The sequence below is a fragment of the Elephantulus edwardii genome, unplaced genomic scaffold (assembly GCF_000299155.1).
Source record: "Elephantulus edwardii isolate Elephantulus edwardi_28Jun2011 unplaced genomic scaffold, EleEdw1.0 scaffold00026, whole genome shotgun sequence".
Lineage (NCBI taxonomy): Eukaryota > Metazoa > Chordata > Mammalia > Macroscelidea > Macroscelididae > Elephantulus > Elephantulus edwardii.
The window spans coordinates 21,220,091-21,237,603 of NW_006399776.1; the positions used below are offsets into that span (position 1 = coordinate 21,220,091).

At 37.9% G+C, this 17,513-nt stretch overlaps 2 pseudogenes; one reads left to right on the top strand and one right to left on the bottom strand.

Annotated features, from left to right (window-relative positions):
* Positions 1-12,892, top strand: part of LOC102847543 — a 71,963-nt pseudogene extending 59,071 nt beyond the window's left edge.
* Positions 12,893-15,337: 2,445 nt separating this feature from the next.
* Positions 15,338-16,013, bottom strand: LOC102850524 (annotated as a pseudogene).
* Between the last annotated feature and the right edge of the window lie 1,500 nt (positions 16,014-17,513).

The following is a 17,513-nucleotide window of genomic DNA, read 5'->3' on the forward strand; positions in this document are numbered from 1 at the left end:
CCTCCCACAACTCATCTGGTCTTCGCTCATTAGCGTTCAAGGCCTCAAACCTGTTCCTGAGATGGTTCTGAAATTCAGGTGGGATAGACTCAAAGTCGTATTTTGGTTCCCATGGATTTGATTTAATTTCCCTCAGCTTCAGCTTGAATTTGCACATGAGTAGTTGGTGGTCTGTTCCACAATCAGCTCCAGGCCTAGTTTTCACAGCTGATAGTGAGCTTCTCCAGCGGTTCTCTCCACAGATGTAATGAATCTGATTCCTTTGCATATCTTCAGGTGAAATCCATGTGTATAACCTGTGTTTATGTCTCTTAAAATATGTATTTGCAATGAATAAGTCATTGTGCAAAATTCAATCATTCTCTCTCCAGCTCCATTTCTGCCACCACGTCCATGTTTTCCAACTCCTGAATCTTCTTCTCTGTTCCCAACTTTTTCATTCAAGTCACCCATTATCATCAATGCATCTTGATTGCATGTTAGATCGATCTCAGACTGTAAAATTTGGTAAAAATCTATTTTCTCTTTCTTGGCTCTGGTTGTTGGTGCATATTCCTATATTATTGTAGTTTCTGTAAAATTGTACATAATTGTGCTGTTTTGTTGGGGTTTATTTCCCAGATGGAAGGTACCTCAAGGTTCATGTTTCCAGACAGCCTGAAAAATTGATCCAGAGACAGACTAAGACATTAGCTTCCGTTTATTAGAAAAGGAAAACTTACTAATGAAGGAAGCAATATTACAAGAATGCAGTGGTTGATCAGAGATCATTCCTCAAAGAGTATTGAAAAGTATCCTCTTATACAAAAAATCCTAATACATAGTTAGGTTGAGAAATACTTAAGCTGATAGAATGCCTACTGAAAGGATAAAGCGTCAACTTTTTTACTTTTATCAAGTTTCACAAGCATGACTAGAAACAAGAAAGGCAAGGGTCTTGACTCCAGAGCTACCCACTAAGACAATGAACTGGGAATATAAGTCTCAGAACTCAACTAGTGCAACTTAGATGTGACCATTTTGGGGCATTTTAATAGACACCCTCCATAAGCCACTCTGATTACTTTGACTGACAGGGGTTGAAAAGAAATTCTATCTGTCTCAAACATCTCAGTAAATTTACTACTGGTAAGAAAGATGGACAGTCTCTCCTGTGCAATTAATTTCCTCTGAAAACCCAACCCACCGGTGTGGGAAGCCAAAAGTGAAACCAAATGCTCAAATAGGAATTGATTAGGCACTAATATAAGCTGAAATTCCTTTTGTGACAGATCACAAATGAGCTGCTTCTCGATACTAGGCCACCAGAGCTCCCTTGCAGAGGAAGTCCTAAGAGCTTGTGCTTCCTGCAGACAAGAAACTGCCAAGGCCCCCCTGCAGAGGGAGTGCTAAGAGTTTATACTTGTGAACTACTTCCTTCCTGAGATAAGCATGAGGTTGTTGACAGAGAAAAATACAGCTTCATTTGCAAAGAATTCTCTTTGTGATTTACTTCCTGGTGATTTTCAATAAAGGTGACAGACACTTTGCTTGAGGCTGCAGTCTTCATGCTGTTTGCCCCCTGCCTTACACTCTTCTCTTTTTCTCCCTCCTTGGTGTCCCTGTCTTGCTATTTCTTTGTCCTGGGTTGACAACACACCAGAGAGTCAGCTATGGGTCACTTCCAACTCAATGGTTCATAAAAACAACCAGTGAAAAGTTGTACTGCAATCCATGGGAGAAAAATGAGCAATCTCCTCCCCTGCAATTTATTCTTTCTTAAAACCTGATAGATCAGTCAGCTATGGGTTGGTTCTGACTCTATGGCAAACAACAATCATCACCACCATCAAGACTGTTCCATTAGTCAAATGAAACCAATCTGCAGCATTAATTTGAATTATATTTTCCAAGATCTCAGATTCAGCTAGTTGTAAATATATCCAGGGCTCTAAACAGCCAGATTACAGTGCGTTCTCCTTTATTGTTATTCTCTCCATTGCTGTTGTTATGTGTTGACTAGTCTACTGTGACTCACAGCAACTCTATGAACAAAACTTTGAACCTTGCCCTATCCCGAACCAACCTTAACATATCTAATACACCTGACCCCATTGCTACAGTCTTTATGCCAATCTATTCATCCAGGGTCTTCCTCTCCTGCACTGACCTTCCAAGCATGATGTCTTTCTCCAAGCATTGGTTTTTCCTGGCAACAGACCCAAAGTATGTGAGATAGAATGTCAAAATCCTTATGTCCAAAGAGTAACCTGATTTCACTCTCTCCAAGACAGACCTATTTATCCTCTTGGCAGTCCATGGTATGTTCTTGCCCATGGAACTCTTCTCCAGCATCACAACTCAAAGGCATAGATTCTTCTGCCATCCTTAGTCATTGTCCAGCTCTCAGCTACGTAGCAGGCAATTGAGAAGACTATGGCTTGGGTCAAGAGAACCTTAGTCTTTAGATGGACATTGTTGCCTTTAGCACTCTGGAGAGGTCCTCGACCGCAGATTTTCTGAATGCAATTCATCTTTTGATTTCCTGACTGCTAGTTCCAAGGGTGTTGACTATAGATCCAAGCAAGATGAAATAATCTAAAACTTCAATCTTTTCTCCATTTATTAAAACACTGTCTATTGGCCTGGTGATGAGGATTTTCATTTCCTTGATGCTGCGATGTAATAAATTTTGAAATCCCTGATTTTCTACAACAAGGCTTGTCTGAGATAGTATTACTAAATGTTTGCTCCCTGTCTACAGAAACTCAACAAAAAAACCTGTTAGAGTTAATAGGCCAATTTAGTAACGTGACAGGATATAAGATCAATGTCCAAAAATCAATAGGATTCCTCTACAGAAACGAAGAAAACTCAAAGAAGGAAATCAAGAAAATTATACCATTTACAATAGCCAAACCACAAATTGAGACACTTGGGAGTGAATCTAATTATAGATACAAAAGACCTATACAAGGAAAACTATAGAGCATTTCTGCAAGACAATAAAAGATCTAAAGAAATGAAAAAATGTGCTCTGTTCATTGATAGGAAGACACAATAATATGAAAACTGCAATCCTATCAAAATCAATCTACATGTCCAATGCATCATATGCTTCTTAAACTTTAATTTAACCAAAGTGTCAGAGTTTTACTTTCACAAAGTCACAATCTGCTTGCATTTTTAATTTCTTTGGTCATTGCTCTGAATTACAAAGTGGCATTGTTTTTTTTAGAGCCCATCCAAGAAAAATTGTTAAGTATTCCTGTATGCATGTGTGTCTATAACACGGGGGTGGGGGGAGAACTCATGATCTCATGCACACACTGGTGGAGATAATAAGGTTAGAAGGAGGGGCTTGGTAAAGTAGCAGGTGTCATGAGAAGAGTCTCTTTTTCTGATTGGTAGAATAGAATCTTTTCATAACTTCTACAGAAGCCAAATTATAAATGCATGAATTGGATTACTTTTTTAGTGTTTAAATCTTGAATCTTCAGTGAATTGGGGAGGAAAGAATGATGGCATCTCCAAGAGTTTCATTAATGATCTTTTGGCTTCAGTTACACTGTGAGTTTTGGACATCTCTCTGAGTGTGAGAATATAAAGTAGAATTGTAGTTATTTCCTATTAGAAAGATGAAAGTCTGTCCTCCTTTTAACTAAATTGAAGATCCTGGAGGCAAGGGTGGTAGGAAGTTTGTTTTAATTATGGATAATAACATTTACTGCTCAACCAAACATTTCTATATCATCATTGTGACTTTTCTTTTTTTTTTTTTGCACAGGGTCCTTGAGCCAAAAGAAAGCGGTGGAACAAAGTCCAGGATCCCTGAGTATTCCAGAAGGAACCACAGGCTCTCTAAACTGCACATATGAAGACAGAGCTGCTCAGTACTTCACATGGTACAGGCAATATTCTGGAAAAGGCCCTGAGTTGCTGATGTTCATATATTCCAATGGTTTCAAAAATGAAGAAAGATTTACAGCACAGCATGATAAGGACAAGCAACTTGTCTCCTTGCTCATCACAAACTCCCAGCTGGGGGACTCAGCTGTCTACCTCTGTGCAGTAAGCACACAGTGCTCCCCAAACACCTGTTGCTCGTACTCAAACCTACAGGTGGGGCTCCAGGAATGCTTAGACTGCAGGGCAGAGAAAGCCTCTTGTCTGTTTAGGTACAGATGGTAATGAAGATTAGTAGAAAATGTGTTTGGTTATGTCCATATTTTCATCATCCTGAAAATAATTTACCCTGAAGGGAAATTGAGCTATTTTCTAGTCTTCTCTTGACTCAAACTCTATGGCACAACTTTACTCAATAAAATGAATTTAATACACTCTTTACATATGGCAAGAAAACATTTTAATCTGATAATAGATATTTCATATAGCTTCTTGCACACCCTACTCTTTATTCTTGTAGTTATTGATGTTTGATGTCTACTTCTCTAGGAAAGCAATCGCAGAAAGAAATGAAGAATGAAGAAAGGAGTCATAGAAACTACTTCGGGAAAGTTATGTCACACATTTTCGTTCTAGACTTCCCTCATTATCTCTACATTTAGCTGCAACTTCATTCAATTTCTTATCTAAATAATACATTTAATATGTGTATATGGAAGGGCTAGAATAATAGACAAAACCCTTAGATATTTGCAGAGAGTGTTTTGTTTGCCATGTTTTGGAGGGGGAGAATGTGAGTAGAATTCAAGATTCTTGACTGAGTCTTGTGGAAGAGTAAATTGTTTCCTATGTAGCATTGATTTTTAGAGTGTCCATGTCCTTTAACAGGTATAGGGACATAGAATGATTACTGAGTACACTGAGAAAGAGTCTTCAGTAAGGATCTAAAAAGTTCCAGACTTCAAGGGGCTTTACTATTAAAATATTTGCATGAATCAATTGTTGAATATTCTATAGCATTAAGGATATCTTACTGTTGATAGAGTTTGGAAATACCAAAGATCATTTAGAATAGTCCTTATCTGAGATCTTGGCACTATGCAAGTGCCTTATGACTTAAGCCTAACTCCAGGAAAATGTTTGATGAGCAAATGAAAATGACTCATCAATAACCATCGTCATGCAGGTGACACAACCTTCCTTGTTGAAAGTGAGGAGGATCTGAAGTGCTTTCTGTAGATCAAAAGCCTTCAATATGGATTGCATCTCAATGTCAAGAAAACAAAAATTCTTACCATTAGACTGATAGGAAATATCATGATAAATGGAGAAAAGATTGAAACTGTCGACAACTTCATCTTACTTGGATCCACAATAAATACACTTGGTACCAGCAGTCAGGAGATCAGGAAACACATTACACTGGGAAAGTGAACTCAAGGACCTTTCCAAACTATTTTGAAGCAATAATGTTAATTTGAGGATGAGAGTGTGCCCTATTCAGGCCATGATCTTTTCAATCACCTGCTATGCAGCTGAGAACTGGACAGTGCATAAGAATGACAGAAGAATTGATGTCTTTGAATTGTGATGTTAGAGGAGAGTACTAAACATCCCATAGACTGCCAAAAGAACAAACAGATGTGTCTTGGAGAAGATGCAGCCAGAGTGCTCCTTGGAGGCAAAGATGCTAAAACTTTGTCTCACATACTTCACACATGTTGCTAAGAGAGGAAATTCACTGGAGAGAAACATCATGCTTTGGAAGGTGGAGAGACGGCAAAAGAGAAGATCCTTGTCAAGGAGACTGACATGGTTACTATAGCAATAGGCTCAAATGTGTTAGAGCTTTTCAGAATGGCACAGGATAGAATAGGATTCAGATCTGTTGTCCATAGGGTCACTATAATTTGTACTCAACTTGACTGCACCTAACAACAACAACATTCAAAAATTGTTCAACAACTTTGGTTACATTTTTCATAATATGTTAGTATTCTCTTTAATTGTGTCTAGTTGTTATTTCTTCAGTGCTTTTGTTTGCCTGCCCCTGTTATCTCTTAATCTTTTCTTTATATGGAACATTGACATTTTGGTCTCATATTGTTGATTTTTTGACTGGATTACTGTAGTCATGCATAATGAGTATAATTTTCTATGCTAATATGTTATTTTGCTAATTTAATCTTCTGTGTCAATATGTTACTTTCCTAAAAGATAACTCAAGACATTGTTTTGGTCCAAGATTTACATAGTTTCTTGGTCTCAAGGAATCTTCTAGTCTCAACTATAAGTCTGAATGTTTTAAGAATTTGAAATCTGTTCTATGTTTTTCTCCTGGTCCACCTATTGTGGTCCTGATCAGAATGATTGGTAGTGGTAGTTGAGTACCATCTAGCTCTTCTTATCTCTAGTTCAAGTTTTAATTTCTTTTTCTGCTTAATGGAGTCTAGATAACAAGTGAATTGTTTCCTATGCATTTAAACTTGGTCACTGAATAGTATTTCAGAAAAAGAATCTACTCATTTCAATTGTGGTATTGGAGAAAAGTACTGACTCTCCCATGGACTGCCAAAAGAACAAACAAGTCTGTTTTGGAGGAAATACAATCAAGTTACTCCTTAGAGGAAAGGATGGTGAAACTTCATCTAATATACTTTGAGGGGCATATTTTCAAGAGAGGACCTACTCTTGGAAAAAGACTACATTCTGGGAAAATTGAGGGTCAGAGAGAGAGAGGAAGGCCCTCAGGAAGACAGATTGACAATATGACTGGAACATTGAGCTCAAACATAGCAGAGATCAGGAGGATGGAGCAAGGCAGAGCAAGGTTCAGATCTGTTGTTCACAGGATTGCTGAGTTTAGTCGACTGAATGGCACCTAACAGCAACAACATATAGCAGATCTTGCCAACACTGAAGAACTGAAATCATGATGATTAGCATAAATTGTTTAAAAAAAGGGTATCTAAATAAACATAAGGTATTATTATTCAAAGCTAAGAATGAGGATATTTTTTGCATAATGATCGCCAAACCAGTACATTTTTTTCCATTCTTTCAGAAATTGTTACATGATTTTCTGTCCATCATTTTGTGTTTAGAAAGAAATGACTCTAATAAATTATGGTTTATGTATGACTCTGAGTTTTCATATGTGGCAATATAGATGGAAAGAGTACTATTAATCTGTGGAAATAATTAATATTTCTCTGTTCTTAATTTTATATTTAAGAATGAAGGACTAAAGAAATAAACTCCTACACTGTTGTGCTCATGTTTTCTCAAAATTCTTTCTCAATAGTATGTTTGGCAGCATGGCATTGGTACAATGACAGGCACATAGATCAGTGGAACAGAACTGAGAACTCAAAAATAGGCACAGCTATCTATGGTCAACTCATATTTGACCTAACAAATAAAACTTATCAAATGTGGAAATGACAACCTCTTCAACAAATGGTGCTGGAAAAACTGGACTTAGAAAGCTGAAACAGGATCCACGTCTCACACCATGCACAAAGATCAACTCAAGGTGGATCAGAGACCTGGGAGTAAAGCCCCAAACCATAATGTTCATAAGAGACAAATTGGGATCAAGCTAGAAGCCCTAGTCTACAGTGTAAAGAGGCTGCCAAATACCACCAGAAATGTACAATCTGTAGAGGATAAAATTGATGAATGGGACCTTCTAAATATTAAATTCCTGTGTTCATCAAAAACTTTTTCCAACAGAGTGAAAAGAAAACTTACTGACTGGGAACAAACATTTGGCAATACCATCTCAGACAAGAGTCTCATAATGAAAGTTAATAGAACATTCCTAGGCCTCCACAAGAAAATGTCTAATAAAGCAATTACAAAATGAGCAAAAGACATGGACAGAATTTTTACAGAGGAAGATATTCAAATAGCAAACAGACACATGAAGAAATGCTCCAAATCACTGGCAACAAGAGACATGCAAATCAAAACCACAATGAGATACCATCTCACTCAAGTAGCAGTGGCAAAGTTTAACATGACAGCAAGTAATAAATGTTGGAGAGGATGTGGTGAGATAGGAACTCTGTTACACTCTTGGTAGGGTTGTACAATGGTACAACCACTCTGGAAGGCAGTTAGGCACGTCCTCAAAAAAGCTGAACATAGAAATTCCATATGGCCTAACTATTCCATTGCTTAGAATATACCATAAAAAAAAAAGAGAACTGAGGCTCAAACTGAAACTTGTACACCAGTGTTCACAGTAGCATTATTCAGCATTGGAAGAACATAGGAACAGCCCAGATGTTCAATCACAAACAAATGGATTGAGAAGTTGTGGTACATTCATACAATGAAGTAATTTGCAGCACATAGGAGCAGTGATTTTGTAAATTAGTGTGTAACTTGGGAGCAACTGGAGAGCATTATGCTGAGTGAAATAACTCAGTCCCACAAGGACAAACACTGTATAAGACCATTATTGTAGAATGAGTATGAGGATTCAAGGTGGGGGAGAGAATGGAAATAGAGGGGTGAGGATGGGGAAGGCTGGGTATTAATCACAGGGTTGCACAATTCGATGGGTGGGAGGGGTGAAGGAAATGGGAAGCATATTTTGTGAGAAACAATGTATTCAAAATTTGTCAATAAATTAGAATAAAATTAAAAAAATACATCCTAGTCTCTAGACTAACATCTTTGCTTTTCAGCACTCTGGAGAGGTCCTGGACAGCAGATTTCCCTAATCCAATTAGGTTTTTTTTAATTTCCTTGATGTTCATTCTAAGAGTGTTGATTGTGGACCTGAGCAAACTGAAATTGGTCACAACCTCAATCCCTTCTTCATATGTCATGGTGCTGCCAATTGGCCCAATAGTGAGAATCTTTGTTTTCTTGAAGTAGAACTTTAATCCATATTGAAGACCACAGTCCTTGACTTTCTGCAGAAGATGCTTCAGGTCTTCCTCAGTTTCAATATGTAAAGTTGAGTCATTTTCATAACACAGGTCAGATTGTGGAACACACCATCAACTACTCATATGCAAGTTCTAACTGAAGCTAAAGAAGGTTAAATCAAATCCACAAGAACCAAAATTTGACCTTAACTCTATCTACCCCTGAATTTAAAAACAATCTTAAGAACACTATTGAAAGAAGACCAGGTGAGCTGTGGGAGGATATCAAGAATATCATCCGTGATGAATGAAAAAGGTCATAAAAAAGATAGAGAAGGAAGAAAAGACCAAGGTAGATGTCAGAAGAGGCTCTGAGTATTGCACTAGAGTGTAGAGAAGCCAAAGTAAGGGGAAGAAATCAGGAAGTTAAGCTGAACAGAAAATTTCAAAGGGCACCTCAGGGAGACAAAGTAAAGTATTATAATGAAATGTGCAAAAAGCTGGTATCAGAGAATCAAAAGGGACAAAATTGGCATTTCTTAAGCTGAAGGAACTGAGGAACAAATTCAAGCTTCTGGTTGCAATACTTAAAGATGCCATGTGCAGAACATGAAATGATCCAGGATGCGTCAAAAGAAGATGGAAGAAGTACACAGAGTCACTGTATCAAAAAGAATTGGCTGACACAGAAGAATATCATGAAACAGCATATGACCAAGAGACAATGGTGATGAAGGAGGAAGTCCAGGTTGCTCTGAAGGAATTGGCAAAATATAAGGTCACAGGAAATGACATATTTCAGCAAACTGATGTTGCTCTGGAAATGCTTACCAAGTTATGCCCAGAAATTTGGAGGACAGAAACCTGGCCAGTTGACTGGAAGAGATCCATATTTTTTCCCATTACAAAAAAGGTTTATCCAACAGAGTATGGAAATTATAGAACAATATTACAAGTATGAAAACATAATCTTGCTGAATGAAGATGATTAAAAAGGACTGTAACAGTACATCAACAGAGAACTACCAGAAATACAGACTGGGTTTAGGAGAGGCTATGGCCGTAGGAACTTTATTGCCGATGTCAGATGAATCTTGGTTGAAAGCAGAGAGTGTCAGAAGAATGTCTATCTGTGTTTTATTGACTATATAAAGAGATTTAACTGCATGGATCACAACAAATTGTGGTTAACCTTGAGAAGAATGTGAACACCTGACTATGCCTATGTGAAATCTATACTTAAACGAGGAGGCAATTGTTAGAACACAGGAAGGAAATACTCAATGGTTAAAAATCAGGAAAGCAGTGTATCAAGGATGTGTCCTGTCTCCATACCTTTTCAATCTATATGTGGAAGAGATCATTGAAGAAGCTAGTCTTTATGAGGAAGAATGTAGCATCAGACTTGGAGGAAGACTCGACAACAACTTATATAGATTACGTATCTATGTATAATGTTTATACATTGTTGTTGTTAAATTCTACTGAATCAGAACTGACTCATAGTTGAGAGGCAATAATCCATGAGAAAATATTACCTATCTTTCTCCTGTAGTGTAGTTGGTGGATTTCAACCATGAGCCTTTGAGTTGGGGTAGCCAACTCCATACCCTTTAGCCACCAGAGGTCCTCTATATTTAGCTTTGATATTTCCTCCTGTGCCTTTTCCTTCCCACCTTCCATTTTACTTATCTCTTTCTAAGCCCAGGTATCTCCAGAATTACAAAGAGTAGGTAACCTCACTCCTATTTCCACTATAGTCTTCTTATAGTTTATTTTCGGCAGTGTCCCACAGCTCTTTGTTCATGTATATGTGCATAATATTAACATCAATGATATCATATGCCTCTTTATTACTTTTACTGTTATAGACACAAGTTTTACATTTTATGCTTCTATTACATACTATATTTTAGTAGGAATTTTGTAGAGATGAGAGAAAGCACATACTCAATCTGGAATATTGAATCAGAAGTACACACTGTTAACATTTAACATTTCAAACCGAGTTTATAATTTGTCTTTGTATAGGAGAGAAAATGCAAAGTAGAAGTTAAAAAAGAAATCAGGAGCCCAAGGGGAGAATTGGTGGTAGCTTGGTACAAGTCAAAAGAGTACTGAGGGAAGAATGAGCTGTTCGATTTGCAGAAAGGATTGCTTGGGCCAAATTCACATTTTACCTGATATTTATCTACTTTTTTGTTATTTCCTTTTATATTCTTTTTGCAATATATTGGTTTCATAATGCTGCTTAGAAAGAAAATACTTCTAAGAAAATATTGAGTGATTTCTAAGGACACAATGTTAACCCATAGTTTTAGAGGCTAGAAATAAAATCAGGGTATGATTATTTTGGAAGTTTTGTGGACAGTCTGTTCTTTGCCACTCTTCTAGTTTTTGACAGCCCCATATATTCTCTGGTGCACAGTTTGAACTCACCGGATTTAGCGTTCTGGCTCTCTGTCTTTGTGTAGCATTTCGTTTTCTTGTAAGGTCATAAATCTTATGGGATTAGGGTCTATCATATCCCAATAAGACATCATGTTAACCCAATTGATTACATCTTCAATGACCCTATTTTCAAACTTAGTCATAATCATAGATACAGCAATTAAGACTGTGACATATATTGGAAGAACACTTAATGAACATTTTAATCCATATAATAAGGGACACATAACTCTAAAGAATTTTATCTTACTATTAGACTTCAGAACAGACCACACTTGTTTTATGTGTCTTGTTGTCTGTCACATTGTGTTTGCTCAGCCAGGTCAAGTATCCTTGAAGTTTCTTCAGATCTAATCTGCTGGTCACACACACCTAGTTTTATATAATTTGCATAAATGCACTTATCAGTATTTTTTTCTCTCTTTAATGTTTTTCAGAATCTCTAATTTACAAGCCATGTAAAGTAATTCATTATTGAGCTTAGTTTTCTCTACACATGTTCCTTTATCAGCATATTCTTTTAGCACGTGGTCTTTATAACCCAACATAATATTCTATCCTCTTTCATTGATAGTTGGAACAAGACACTGATTTTCTTTTCCTACTAAGTGAATAAGTTATTTCCTGATAGTCTTATATATGAAATTTGTTTTCCTGAAAGCAAGAAGACATACACTATCTGACAAAGGAACTTATTGCAGTTACACATTTTTATTGATTAGTTAATCAACATCATGTTCTACAGGCTAATTTTAATTGCAAATCTCTGGTCTAGTAATATATTAGAACTGAGTGAAGGACTTCTCATTTCTTTCTCTCACTTGCTGACAAACAGTATCACAGTGCCTTTTGAGGCTCAGTTCAGCCCGAGAACATTTATCTTCTTGTCTCAATAGCATTTCAAAATCTAGAATGAGTTCTTCTGTGGCCAATTAATCAGTGAAATGAAATACTCTTCTATTTTTACAAAACTCGCATTTCTCATAGAATCGAAGATAAATACCAAGTATTGTAGAAGGTGACACCACCACAGACTTGAAAAAGAAGTAAGTTCTGTTGAAGGTTTGGCTACATATCTCTGAAATAAGAAGAAGACAACACACATGAACTCGCAGCAGTAGCTCTGGTCTCCGGAGGTGATGTGGTGAAAATGAGACGTGCTGTATTGTCAGCATCATTGTCTTAGTCCCTCCTCCCTGTAGTTGGTGGTAGCACCCTCACTGATGTGTGTGCAGACACAGAGCTGTGACTTGAAAGCACTCAAAGCATTTAGAAAATTGTTCTGAGCCATTGTTGGAACTTCCTAGAGCAAAGAACTTATTCTAGCCAATTTCCTACTTTTTACTAGCAAGCAAGGCCGAGTGACTTCAGCTCCTGTCCTGCCTGTTCAGAGGACTGTAGCATTTCTATTATTCAGCCATGCTCCTGCGGCTTATTCTAGTCCTGCAGGTTATTTTTGCCCTAAATGAACGGCATTTCATTCCATCTCCTGACTCGACAGAAATAACCATGTTTTAATTTGAATCTGAAGGTATTTCAAGTGTATGTTGCTTTATTTATACTTTTATGTTGCAGGAGAAGCCAGAGCCCAGTTGGTAACCCAGCTGGACCTCCACGTTAGCGTAACTGAAGGAAATCTTCTGGAGCTGAGGGCATCTACTCCTCCTCTGTAACACTGAATCTCTTCTGGTGTGTGCAGTATCCCAACCAAGGCCACCAGCTCCTCCTGAAGCATGCAGTGGAGAACATCTGGTTCAAGGCATCAAATATTTCAAGGCTGAATTTAAGAAGAGTGAAACTTTCTTTCACTTGAGCAAACCCTCAACCCATGGGAGTGACTCTGCTGAGTACCTTCATCCTGTGAGAGACACAGTGCCTGGAACTCAAGGCGGAGATAAATACAAACTTCATGAGACACTGGGGTTGTGTGTGATTCAGGAACTCAATGCGATGAGTTTTAAAGGAGTGTCTTAGTCTCTTCTGCGAAGGCAAAAATGGCAGAGTGGACTGAGCCCTGGGATTGCCTATCTCCTGGTGCTTGATTCAGCATCACTTTTATTCAGATAAACTTTGCACCTGTCAGACATTTTCTGATGAATTGTTCAAGGAAGGATTCCACCTCCCTACTTACAGTCTCAGTCATGAAGAAAGGACACTTCACCATGTCAGGATTTGAATTAAAAATGCAGCACCATTTTTTTTTTAATTAAAAAACAACTTCTGGCGTTCTTTAAAACACTGCTTCAAATTTTGACCAATATGTGGAACACCTGGTTGTAACCTTAGCTCACAGCCTGTATGGCATAGATTCACAATTACTGCAGCATAGTCTCAACCTAGATTTTAAATTTAACTTCTAGCACATATACACTGTTTTATTGTGTAATACTGGTATATTTTAAAATAAATCCAACATTACATTTTTTATCTCATGAGTATTACATAAGATGACTGCATCAATTGAAATTAACTTATAATGTAAAATATTGAAAATATAAAAGTCATTCCATTGTAATTCTTTTCAAAATCAGTTATTCTAGTGATTTGATTTTCCAAGTTAAAATTTTGTATCAATTCATCCATAAAAAGAAAATATCAAGGTTACAAACTGACTGCAAATAGTAAAAAAAGTCAATACTTTGTTCAAAAGTGACACCAATTCATGATAATAAGTTACATCTGAGTAAAAATATTCAGTCTTTTAAAGCAACATAACAAAGTTCACAGGTAAATTCTAGACCTCAACTAACATACTGCACAAGATAGTACAGAAATTCTAGTAGAGATAGTCAACTAGGGAGCCTTTGTGTTTACTCTGAAGCAATTAGGTAAAGAATAAAGCATTTTAAAGTTACTTTATACTCATGACTAGGACTTAAAATTAATTTGTGTTTTGCTTCACATGACAAGTGAAAAATAAAACCCATTTTTTAAAGGATAAGAATTCATACACAAGATGTTAAACTTACTTTCATAATTTCTGGGTGACATAGAATGATTTTACTTCTTAAAAAAATACGTTATTTCTATCCCCATGACTCTACTTTCAGCTAAACAATAGGCAACCCTATGAGGTGAACAAACATATAACCCCAGATTCACTTGTTAAGATAATCAACTGTGTAGGCACAATGGCAGGCTTTGGTGGTGTAGAAGACTCTCTTCTTGAAATACTTCTTTCAACAGGGTTTAGAGGCATCAGTTTTATTTTATTCTCCTTCTATCATCACTTGCTCCCTCTCAGTTTCATTTGCTGGGTTGTCCTCATCTTTGTTTCCAAAACATGGACATGCTTTCAGGAATTTGACCAAGGACCTCTTCATTCTCTGATAATACTTTTCCCAGAGAATGCTATCTAATCTAGTGGTTTATATATCCCTCAGTGTTAGAATTTATATCTGAAACCCAAATAGTTCATCTAATATTTAGACTTGTGTGTCAAATGATACATTTGATATCTCAGTTTGAAGATGTCTATCAGATATGAGTTGACTAGGCACAATGACTGCAGCAATGATCTCAAGTGTGTCAAAGTTGATGAAGATGACACAGAATAGGACAGGGGTCAGGTCTTTTGTAAATAGGGTTCTATTAGTTGTACTTGACTCAACAGAACCTAGCAACAACATCATCAGATACTATCAGAAAACAATCTTCTGTTTATAATTCCTTTAACTACTGAGTCTTCCCTATACCCACACTTCTTGCATTCTTTTCTTCACTTGGGTAAAAGGCCATTGACTATTTCTCTTAGCTTCTCTGATCAATTACCTTAAAGCCATCTTTTTCTTATTTTTCTCAGCCTCTCATTTGTTCTTGTAGTAAATTCTACAAACTTTCTTTCAAAATATATCTTGATTTAACCACTTATGGCATCTGCTCCCACCTTCCTGATCCAAACCATTTTAATGTCTTCCTTGGCTTGTAGAAATAATTCTAAGTGATTTCACTTCTTCCATCCATGCCCGTTTCACACTTCAGAAAATCTATCCTCCAGACGTTAAAGAAACATTGTTTTTTCTTTTAGGAGGTTACATAGGTAATCTTGTTTCTTTAAATATCAGAAACTTCCATATTGTGGAAGGGGAAGATTGGAAGAAACTCCACCTCCAAGATGGTTAGTCCAAAAACTTCCTGTTGGCATTAGCACCAAACAAAGCTCCCCGTACTTCTGGCATCATCTGCTGGGCTATGAGATCCAGCCGGCTTTCAAGGGTGTTGGAAACCTTTATTTTATGATCTCCATTATAGATCTCAACACCACCAGCTATGTCCTCAGACAAGTCTCCTGATCAATTTGGACATCAACATCTTTTATGGTGGCAATTTTGTACAAAGGGATTGCTTTTTGCACAACAGCCTTTACTAGAGGGAAATCCCGTTTCCTGCAACGAACAGTCATTCGGGGCTCCAGCAACTGGTACAAACCCTGGAGGACCAGTCCATCCAGCAGACTTGGTATCTGGTTGTATCTTTTATCACCTTGCTGAGTCTCTGTTTTGCTTCATTTAGTAGGTCTGTGATAAGGTCATCTCTTGCTCTGAGGACTTTCAGTCTTGCTTGATTCATCAAATTAGACATTTGAATTTTCTTCTGCTGCTCAATCTGCTTTTCTTTCATCTCATAACATTCCATAATCTTCAGTCTTTGGGTTTGCACAAGACGGCCTTTCTCAATGTTGAATTCTTCCTCTGACTTTGCATCTATTTCTTCTGCCTTCTCATTGGCTTCTTGTTCAATGAAAGCCATCATGTGCTTAATCTGTTTTTGTACGTCTGCATCGTTGAGGGCCATGGTGAAAGTGTTGCTAGGCCGGCAGGAAAACCCAGCATAGGTTTCAGCTTCCTTTATAACCCTGTCTTCCAGTTCAGAAACATCTTTTAAAAATGAAATTCATTCATGCCTCCCTTCTGCTTATAGTTCTACAATGGTTTCCTATCTCACTCATATGAAAACCAAGCCCTTGAATGCAAATTCTGGTGTTGGAGAGGGACACAGAAACATCTTATGGACTGCCAAAAGAACATATATAAACTAGAGAAGGTGCAGCCAAGGTACTCTTTAGAGCAAAGATTCAGGAAATTATCTCTCACATACTTTTGGGGCATGTTGTTAGGAAACGTCAGTCCTTGGAGAAGGACATCATGCTTGGAACGGTGGGAAGCTGAACAGCAAAAGAGTGGAAGACATTCAGTGAGATGAACTGACCTAGTGACTGCCACAATGGACTTGAGTATAGCAGGGTGGTGAGGATGGTGCAGAATAGGGCAGGCTTCATGTTTGCTGTTCATAAGGTCACTGAGTTGTGATTGACTCGATAGCATCTAACCAAAGCAAGATCACCACTGTGGCTTTACTATGTCTGGTTCCCGTCATGTCTTTGACATTAGCTACATCTCTGGCCTTGATCACTCTGCTGTAACCTCACTGCACTACTTGCTGTTATTCTAACCAGCTAATCACTTTCTTGTTATGAGGCATTGCAATTGTTCATTCCTTTGTCTTGAGTACTTTCAATCATTGTAAGAGTCATGATTTACTCCCGCATTCCATTCTGATCTCTGCCAAGGTATGCTCAAAACATATTTATTGTATTAATGATAGGAGGAGAGAAAAATACACAACATATTATTTCTAGAATGATACCAGTTGCTCTGGTGGCCTAATGACAAGAAGCTGTGCTGCAATCCTGAAAGCACATGGTTTAAAATGCCACCAACTGCTTCACAGAAGAAGGATGGACAATCTCCTGAGCGATTAACTGCCTCTGAAAACTGGCCAGAAGTTCAGCTATGGGTGGGTTCCGACTCTATAGTTCACAGCAAAAACAGCAGCAACAGAATACTGTTGTTGTTGCTGTTATGTGCTGTTGAGTCACTTGCAACTCATAGCTACCCTATGTACAACAGCCCTAAACCCTGCTGTATCCTGTGCCAATCTCACTGCCTCTGACACACCCACCCAAATTACCCCAGTCACTGAATCAATCCACCTTATAGAGGGTCTTCCCCTCCTGTGCTGTCCCTCTACCCTCCCAAGCATGATGTCCTTCTCCAAGGACCGGTCTCTCCTTAGAACATGTCCAAAGTATGTCAGACAAAGCCCCAGAGTCCTTGCCTCCAAGGAGCAGCCTGGTTTAACCCTCTCTACACAACCCTGCTTGCTGAAACTGAAGAGGACCTGAAGCGCCTGCTGCAGAGTGCCAAGGACTGCAGCCTACAATATGGATTGAGGCTCAATGTCAAGAAGACAAAGATTCTCACCACTGGACCAATTGGCAGCATCAGGATGGAT